Here is a 10,000-nt window from a genome sequence, read left to right as displayed (position 1 = left end):
CTCGATAAATTATAAATTGTTAAATTTGATAAGTGTGAAATGTGTGAAAAACTATTGTTCTCGTTATTGTTATATTGGTGATATTAAATTGTAAAATTTGATAGTGTGAAATGTGTGAAAAACTGTTATTATTATTATTATTATTATTATTATTATTATTAATATTATTATTATTACTAGCTAAGCTACAACCCTAGTTTGAAAAGCAAGATGCTATAAGCCCAAGCGGCTCCAACAGGGAAAAATAGCCGAGTGAGGAAAGTAAATAAGAAAATAAACTACAAGAGAAGTAATGAACAATTAAAATAAAACATTTTAAGAATACTGACAACATTAAAATAGTTCTTTCATATATATACTATAAAAAAGTGATTGGTGTCAGCCGGTTCAACATAAAAACACTAGCAAGTTTAAACTAAGTTTAGACCAATGCTTCAACGCTCCAGTTACTGAAAGTTTGAACTAAGTTTAGACCAATGCTTCAACGCTCCAGTTACTGAAAGTTTGAACTAAGTTTAGACCAATGCTTCAACGCTCCACTTACTGAAAGTTTGAACTAAGTTTAGACCAATGCTTCAACGCTCCACTTACTGAAAGTTTGAACTAAGTTTAGAACAATGCTTCAACGCTCCACTTACTGAAAGTTTGAACTAAGTTTAGACCAATGCTTCAACGCTCCAGTTACTGAAAGTTTGAACTAAGTTTAGACCAATGCTTCAACGCTCCACTTACTGAAAGTTTGAACTAAGTTTAGACCAATGCTTCAACGCTCCACTTACTGAAAGTTTGAACTAAGTTTAGACCAATGCTTCAACGCTCCACTTACTGAAAGTTTGAACTAAGTTTAGAACAATGCTTCAACGCTCCACTTACTGAAAGTTTGAACTAAGTTTAGACCGATGCTTCAACGCTCCAGTTACTGAAAGTTTGAACTAAGTTTAGACCAATGCTTCAACGCTCCACTTACTGAACGTTTGAACTAAGTTTAGAACAATGCTTCAACGCTCCACTTACTGAAAGTTTGAACTAAGTTTAGACCGATGCTTCAACGCTCCACTTACTGAAAGTTTGAACTAAGTTTAGAACAATGCTTCAACGCTCCACTTACTGAAAGTTTGAACTAAGTTTAGAACAATGCTTCAACGCTCCAGTTACTGAAAGTTTGAACTAAGTTTAGACCAATGCTTCAACGCTCCACTTACTGAAAGTTTGAACTAAGTTTAGAACAATGCTTCAACGCTCCACTTACTGAAAGTTTGAACTAAGTTTAGACCGATGCTTCAACGCTCCAGTTACTGAAAGTTTGAACTAAGTTTAGACCAATGCTTCAACGCTCCACTTACTGAACGTTTGAACTAAGTTTAGAACAATGCTTCAACGCTCCACTTACTGAAAGTTTGAACTAAGTTTAGACCGATGCTTCAACGCTCCACTTACTGAAAGTTTGAACTAAGTTTAGAACAATGCTTCAACGCTCCACTTACTGAAAGTTTGAACTAAGTTTAGAACAATGCTTCAACGCTCCACTTACTGAAAGTTTGAACTAAGTTTAGACCGATGCTTCAACGCTCCAGTTACTGAAAGTTTGAACTAAGTTTAGACCAATGCTTCAACGCTCCACTTACTGAACGTTTGAACTAAGTTTAGAACAATGCTTCAACGCTCCACTTACTGAAAGTTTGAACTAAGTTTAGACCGATGCTTCAACGCTCCAGTTACTGAAAGTTTGAAGTAAGTTTAGACCGATGCTTCAACGCTCCAGTTACTGAAAGTTTGAACTAAGTTTAGACCAATGCTTCGACGCTCCAGTTACTGAAAGTTTGAACTAAGTTTAGACCAATGCTTCAATGCTCCACTTACTGAAAGTTTGAACTAAGTTTAGACCAATGCTTCAACGCTCCACTTACTGAAAGTTTGAACTAACCAATGCTTCAACGCTCCAGTTACTGAAAGTTTGAACTAAGTTTAGACCGATGCTTCAACGCTCCACTTACTGAAAGTTTGAACTAAGTTTAGACCAATGCTTCAACGCTCCAGTTACTGAAAGTTTGAACTAAGTTTAGACCGATGCTTCAACGCTCCAGTTACTGAAAGTTTGAACTAAGTTTAGACCAATGCTTCAACGCTCCACTTACTGAAAGTTTGAACTAAGTTTAGACCAATGCTTCAACGCTCCAGTTACTGAAAGTTTGAACTAAGTTTAGACCAATGCTTCAACGCTCCACTTACTGAAAGTTTGAACTAAGTTTAGACCAATGCTTCAACGCTCCACTTACTGAAAGTTTGAACTAAGTTTAGACCAATGCTTCAACGCTCCACTTACTGAAAGTTTGAACTAACCAATGCTTCAACGCTCCAGTTACTGAAAGTTTGAACTAAGTTTAGACCGATGCTTCAACGCTCCACTTACTGAAAGTTTGAACTAAGTTTAGACCAATGCTTCAACGCTCCACTTACTGAAAGTTTGAACTAAGTTTAGACCAATGCTTCAACGCTCCACTTACTGAAAGTTTGAACTAAGTTTAGACCAATGCTTCAACGCTCCACTTACTGAAAGTTTGAACTAACCAATGCTTCAACGCTCCAGTTACTGAAAGTTTGAACTAAGTTTAGACCAATGCTTCAACGCTCCACTTACTGAAAGTTTGAACTAAGTTTAGACCGATGCTTCAACGCTCCACTTACTGAAAGTTTGAACTAAGTTTAGACCGATGCTTCAACGCTCCACTTACTGAAAGTTTGAACTAAGTTTAGACCGATGCTTCAACGCTCCACTTACTGAAAGTTTGAACCAAGTCTAGACCAATGCTTCAACGCTCCAGTTACTGAAAGTTTGAACCAAGTCTAGACCAATGCTTCAACGCTCCAGTTACTGAAAGTTTGAACTGAGTTTAGACCAATGCTTCAACGCTCCAGTTACTGAAAGTTTGAACTGAGTTTAGACCAATGCTTCAACGCTCCAGTTACTGAAAGTTTGAACTAAGTTTAGACCAATGCTTCAACGCTCCAGTTACTGAAAGTTTGAACTAAGTTTAGACCAATGCTTCAACGCTCCAGTTACTGAAAGTTTGAACTAAGTTTAGACCAATGCTTCAACGCTCCACTTACTGAAAGTTTGAACCAAGTTTAGACCAATGCTTTAACGCTCCAGTTACTGAAAGTTTGAACTAAGTTTAGACCAATGCTTCAACGCTCCAGTTACTGAAAGTTTGAACTAAGTTTAGACCAATGCTTCAACGCTCCAGTTACTGAAAGTTTGAACTAAGTTTAGACCAATGCTTCAACGCTCCAGTTACTGAAAGTTTGAACCAAGTTTAGACCAATGCTTCAACGCTCCAGTTACTGAAAGTTTGAACTAAGTTCAGACCAATGCTTCAACGCTACGGTTACTGAAAGTTTGAACTAAGTTTAGACCAATGCTTCAACGCTCCAGTTACTGAAAGTTTGAACTAAGTTTAGACCGATGCTTCAACGCTCCACTTACTGAAAGTTTGAACTAAGTTTAGACCAATGCTTCAACGCTCCAGTTACTGAAAGTTTGAACTAAGTTTAGACCGATGCTTCAACGCTCCAGTTAACGATATATAACTGATGTCTGTTTGAAATAACAACTTTGATGAACTTCGTTTTAAAATGTCTAAAACATCTGCTATGACCAAAACGATGTTATTATTATTATTATTACTATCCAAGCTACAACCCTAGTTGGAAAAGCAAGATGCTATAAGCCCAGGGGCTCCAACAGGGAAAAATAGCCCAGTGAGGAAAGGAAATAAGGAAATAAATAAATGAAGAGAACAAATTAACGATAAATCATTCTAAAAACAGTAACAACATGATATTTTGGAGTAGGTTACTTCGTTCAAGAAAATATCGGAGAGGTAACATTATTAAGACACAGTTTCCCATCATTTTTCTTTATATAATTTATGGCTGACAATTTCTAACCGCCTGATGCTACTAAAATTAGAACAAATTATATATTTTTCTTTATAGTGGAGAGAGGTTAGATTTAATTACACGAAATTATAATTGTGAAATTAAGAACTATATGTGGATGGGAAATGTGGCTATGTATGTATTTATACAAATACACATATGTATACATACACTGTTTGTGATTTCTAAAATATTCAATTTAGTAAGTTTGGTGTATCATGATAATCGTATATTAAAAGCAGTCATTGTATTTACTAAATTAAGCCATCTAGTCTATATATATATATATATATATATATATATATATATATATATATATATATATATATATGTGTGTGTGTGTACCTATGTATGTGTGTATATATACATAATCTGTAAGCTTTCAACATTTCATGTATGCATAATTTCAGATTTGCCAAGAAACTTTACGAGAATAGAAAATAGATTAAAATTTTGTAAAAACGAATATATTTTTTAATAAACAATGAATAACTCTTAGAAGATAATTGATCTGACTTCACTAAAATATCAAATAAAATCATATCTTCACAATAGAATAATTATATGGAACAAACAGTGTTGTGAATTATTGAAATATGCCGTTAAAGAAGATTTGAAAACACTTAATATTATATAGGTCTATTGTTGTACCCATAGCCTAAAACAAAATACTTCTCTCTCTCTCTCTCTCTCTCTCTCTCTCTCTCTCTCTCTCTCTCTCTCTCTCTCTCAGGGCAGCTCAATCACATATATAAAATAAATGAGATTGATTTCTTCTTCTTTTTAGACAACTTTATCTTAAAGGTATAAAGTTCTTCGTTTTATTTTTTTTTTTGCAAATTGGAAGCCCCGAAATAATCAAAATCTTAACTGAACTTGGGAGAAAATTCTCTCTCTCTCTCTCTCTCTCTCTCTCTCTCTCTCTCTCTCTCTCTCTCTCTCTCTCTCTCTCTCTCTCAACGGAATAAAGTTTTTAATTTTCTTCATATTGAAAGCCCCGGCAGAATTAAAATCTTAACTATACTTGTCAAACACTCTCTCTCTCTCTCTCTCTCTCTCTCTCTCTCTCTCTCTCTCTCTCTCTCTCTTAACGGAATAAAGTTCTTCATTTTGTTCATATTGAAAGCCAGGACAGAATCAAAATCTTAACTAGACTTGGCAGAACACTCTCTCTCTCTCTCTCTCTCTCTCTCTCTCTCTCTCTCTCTCTCTCTCTCTCTCTCTCTCTCTCTCTCTCTCTCTCAAAATCAACAATGGACATATCCACAGCCACTAATACATCAGGAAATCATTCTTCGAACGAAAACGTCGAGGACTGGGAGGTGGTTGGATATTCACTGATCATACCACTGGTCTGTGGGGTCGGAGTGATCGCCAATGCCTTTAGCCTAATAGTCCTGGTCAAAGGGGCTGACCACCTTAAGGAATCTCTATATACTTATCTGAAAGGTGAGTAATGTCATCGGTTGCTTTTTTATATGATGCATTTTAAGTTCTCTTTGTATTTATAAGTGTACTGACCACAGTACTACTGTACATTGCATTCCTATCTCTGGTTACAGCTCATTCTTCCTTTGCCTACACTTACACCGAGTAGTCTAGCCTCTAGCCTATTCTTTCCACATTCTCCTCTGTCCTCATACTCCTGACAACACTGATATTACCGAAAAAATTCTTCTTTGCTCATGAGCTTAAGTACTGCCCTGTAGTTGTTCAGTGGCTACTTTCTTCTTGAAATACTGCCAGTAGAGATTTATGGGGTCGTTTGACTGGCCAGACAGTACTACACTGTATTCCTCTCTCTGGTTACTGCTCACTTTCCCTTTGCCTACACATACACCGAATAGTCTGGCCTATTCTTTACATATTCTTCTCTGTCCTCCTACTCCTGACAACACTGGTATTACCAGAAAATTTCTTCTGCTTGCAATATAGTAGTTCAGTGGCTACTTTCCTCTTGGCAAGGGTAGAATAGACTCTTTAGCTATAGTAGGCAGCTCCTCTAGGAGAAGTACACTCCAAAATCAAACCTTTGTTCTCTAGTCTTGGGTAGTGTCATAGCCTCTGTACCATGGTCTTCCACAATCTTTGGGTAGAGTTCTCTTGCTTGAGGGTACAGTCAGGCAGACTATTCTATCTTATTTCTCTTCCTCTTGTTTTTTGAAGTTTTAATAGTTTATATGAGAGATTTATTCTGTTGTTACTGTTCTTAAAATACATTTCAATTATTCATTACTTGTCTTGTACAGTAGTTTATTTATTTCTTTTTTCCTTTCCTTATTGGGCTATTTTTCCTTGTTGGGGCCCTTGGGCTTATAGCATCCTACTTTTCCAACTAAGGTTTGGCTAAGCTAATAATAATAATAATAATAATAATAATAATATAGGATGTTTTCACAACTTCAGCCATCTTAAGAAGCACATGTTATAATATTCTCATGAAAATAAAGCTGATTTATATCTCAAAATATTTGATAATAAACTTAAAAAGTATTCAAAAACATATCCCTGATGGACACATATCTGTCTGTTGTCTACCTAACAGTCTGTCTGTACTGATGACTATAATAACTAATATTTCTTCCCCAAACACAAACTTCACATAGGTCTACTGAAACTGATAGGTAAATATGGCTAATAGAATGAAGTTTTCAAGAACTGGTGGGCATAATATCTATCTATTATCTATCTATCTGTGCTGATGTGCAATATATCTTTCCAAATAACTAATATTTCTTACCCAAACACAAACTTCACATAGGTTTACTGAAACAGATAGGTGAATATGGCTAATATAATGAAGTTTTCAAGAACTGATGGGCATAATATCTATCTATTATCTATCTATCTGTACTGACGTTCAATATATCTTTCCAAAAAGAAATAAGCTTACCTATACCAGCAGTTCTAATATTTCTTACCCAAACACAAACTTCGCATAGGCCTACTGAAACTGATAGGTGAATATGGGTAATATAATGAAGTTTTCAAGAACTGGTGAACATAATATCTATCTATTATCTATCTATCTGTGCTGACGTTCAATATATCTTTCCAAAAAGAAATAAGCTTACCTCTACCAGCAGTTCTGTCCGTGGCCGATCTGGTAACCGTGTTCCTGGTGTCTTTGAGCGGACTAGCTAGGGGCGTGTGGGCTGACTCCTTCTTCTGGAAGTGCTTCGATGAGCTGTTCCATCTTCCTGTAGGTAAGAGTAATGATAATGATGATAATGATAATGATAATGATAATGATAAAAGTAATAATAATGATAATTATAATAATAACAAATATAATAGTAATAATAATTATTATTATAATAATAATAATAATAATAATAATAATAATAAACAGATGAAATATATGAATAAAAAAGTACCAATACCTGCTAATTGGATTCAGAAATAATAATAATAATAATAATAATAATAATAATAATAAAAATAATAATAATAATAATAAAGATAATAATAATAATTATAAAAATAATAATACTGAGAATAATAATAATAATAATAATAACAATAATAATAATAATAATATTAGCAATAATAATAATAATAATGATAATAAACAGATGAAATATATGAATAAAAAAGTACCAATGCTTGCTAATTGAATTGAAAAGGCCATAAACTAGACAAAAAAAATATATATTATTAATAAAAATTCACTGAATGATTTAAACTTAAATACACAGAAATTGTGACTACCAAAACTGATTAGACCATTGGCCTAAAATGAAAAATGACTCGGTTTAAATTTTATTGACATTTTCTCACAGTTGCTAAACAGAATATCAGATAAAAGTTTATCTAAACAGAATAAAAAAAAACTTAGACTTAACCGTTATTATAAACTTTTATTCAACTCTAATGTTATTTAGTAGGTCAGTTGGGAAACCACTGACCCCGTGCAATGTTGATTAGATAAATATTGCAATGGCTTAACGTCAACATGAGAGAGAGAGAGAGAGAGAGAGAGAGAGAGAGAGAGAGAGAGAGAGAGAGAGAGAGAGAGAGAGAGAGAATGTTTTTAGCTATTGTGGATTTTGATATGACTAATATTGTACAAAATAATGATCAAAAGTCATTATTATTATTATTATTATTATTATTATTATTATTATTATTATTATTATTATTATTAATAGCCAAGCTACAACCCTAATTGGAAAAGCAGGATGCTATAAACCCAAGGGCTCCAACAGGGAAAAATAACCCAGTGAGGAAAGGAAACAAGGAAAATAAACTACAAAAGAAATCATGAACAAATAAAATAGAATATTTTGAAAACATTAACAACATTAAAACGGATTTTTTTTATATATAAACTATATAAAGAGACTTATATCAGCCAGTTCATTATAAAAACATTTGCTTCAAGTTTGAACTTTGGAAGTTCTACTGATTCAACTGCCTGAATTTAACGGTTTGTAAAACCGGTGTATTTTTTTGTCATATTCAAATCTGAACTTCTGAAGTGGATAAGAGAAATCTTTAGTCCACTTACATTGTTATCTTTTCATATTATTTTTTTATTCGATAACTCAAACAGGTCATAATTTCATTTAGAAATTACGTAAAATATGAATTAGTTCCTTTAGCAGATGCAACCTCACCATCCTTGTGAGCTAAGGATGTGAGAGCCTATAGGTCTATCTGCTGAGTCATCAGCAGTCATTGTCTGGTCCTCCTTGGTCCTAGCTTGGGTGGAGAGGGGGCTTGGGCGCTGATCATATATATGATCAAAATCATACCATTGTTCTCTAGTTTTGGGTAGTGCCCTAGCCTCTGTACCATGTTCTTCCACTGTCTTGGGTTAGAATTCTCTTGCTTGAGGGTACACTCGGGGACACACTTCTATGTTATTTATCTTACTCTTGTTTTGTTAAAGTGTTTTATAGTTTATATAGGAGATATTTATATTAATGTTGTTACTGTTCTTGAAATATTTTATTTTTCCTTGTTTCCTTTCCTCACTGGGGTATTTTTCCTATTGGAGGATTGGGCTTATAGCATCCTTGCTTTTCCAACTAGGGTTGTAGCTTAGCAAGTGATAATAATAATAATAATAATAATAATAATAATAATAATAATCAGTCTCTAGTGCATTGTCTCACCAGCTAGGGCAATGTCACTGTCCCTTGCCTCTGCCATTCATGAGTGGCATTTAAACCTTTAAACCTATTCACCAGTGGTTGTTTACACTGGGCTAACAAACAAACACTCAATGTGAACTCCCATAACCGAATAAACATCCATAACAATGTAATACAGTATACACAAGTATACACAAGTATACTCATGATATACGTTCTCCCCAGTAGGCTAAACGACACCTTTGATGAATGAGTTTGCTAAAGAAATTAAAAGTGGGATCTTAAATAAACTTTCAAGACGTATTCAAATACGAATTGAACTTTCGACCTGCGAGTTAATTGCAACATTGTAGGTCACGCATTAGTCTCATGCTAGTGTAGGCGACCCGTCAGCAATGACTGTTTAAATATTTAGATACATACACTTACAGATTCAATCCTTTCCCATCCTCTCTCCCTTTCTTGAATACAACACGGCAGTTTGGACGATTTGTGGGAGATAGTGGTTTCCGAGTGTACCTCTCGGGGTATATATATATATTCCCTCTCCCCCCTACCCAAGGGAAGGGGAAAGACCGAGTCGGTATACGTCTGGCAATGCCACTGGACGTGACCAGAAAGATTATATATACTGTATATATATATATATATATATATATATATATACTCTCTCTCTCTCTCTCTCTCTCTCTCTCTCTCTCTCTCTCTCTCTCTCTCTCTCTCTCTCTCTCTCTCATTGAACAGGTAAAGAAAAATTAAAGAAAATGTGAAACTAGAAACTATTAAAACTACCGACTCCAATTATCATTACATTTGCCATTATATTATTTTTCTACCCCAATTCGGGTTGCACCTTGGCTGGTAATAAATCAGAAAATGTTCACGTGTTTCAATAATGTCACGAATAGCAGCACAACGTATTTTCTTTACTTTATAAAAACATTTGATCGAGTCAATTGTTA

General features: G+C 34.4%; 1 protein-coding gene across 1 annotated transcript in view; it reads right to left on the bottom strand.

The window, feature by feature from the left end:
- LOC137624605 (uncharacterized) overlaps window positions 1–7,133 on the bottom strand; it is a 71,162-nt gene extending 64,029 nt beyond the window's left edge. Inside the window, exon 1 of the mRNA XM_068355563.1 lies at window positions 7,014–7,133. The gene's annotated coding sequence lies outside the window, so the exon portion shown is untranslated. The remainder of the gene's footprint in view (window positions 1–7,013) is intronic.
- Window positions 7,134–10,000: the final 2,867 nt, after the last annotated feature.

This window comes from Palaemon carinicauda, chromosome 31 (assembly GCF_036898095.1).
Source record: "Palaemon carinicauda isolate YSFRI2023 chromosome 31, ASM3689809v2, whole genome shotgun sequence".
Lineage (NCBI taxonomy): Eukaryota > Metazoa > Arthropoda > Malacostraca > Decapoda > Palaemonidae > Palaemon > Palaemon carinicauda.
This window is presented reverse-complemented; position numbering and strand designations above follow the sequence as displayed.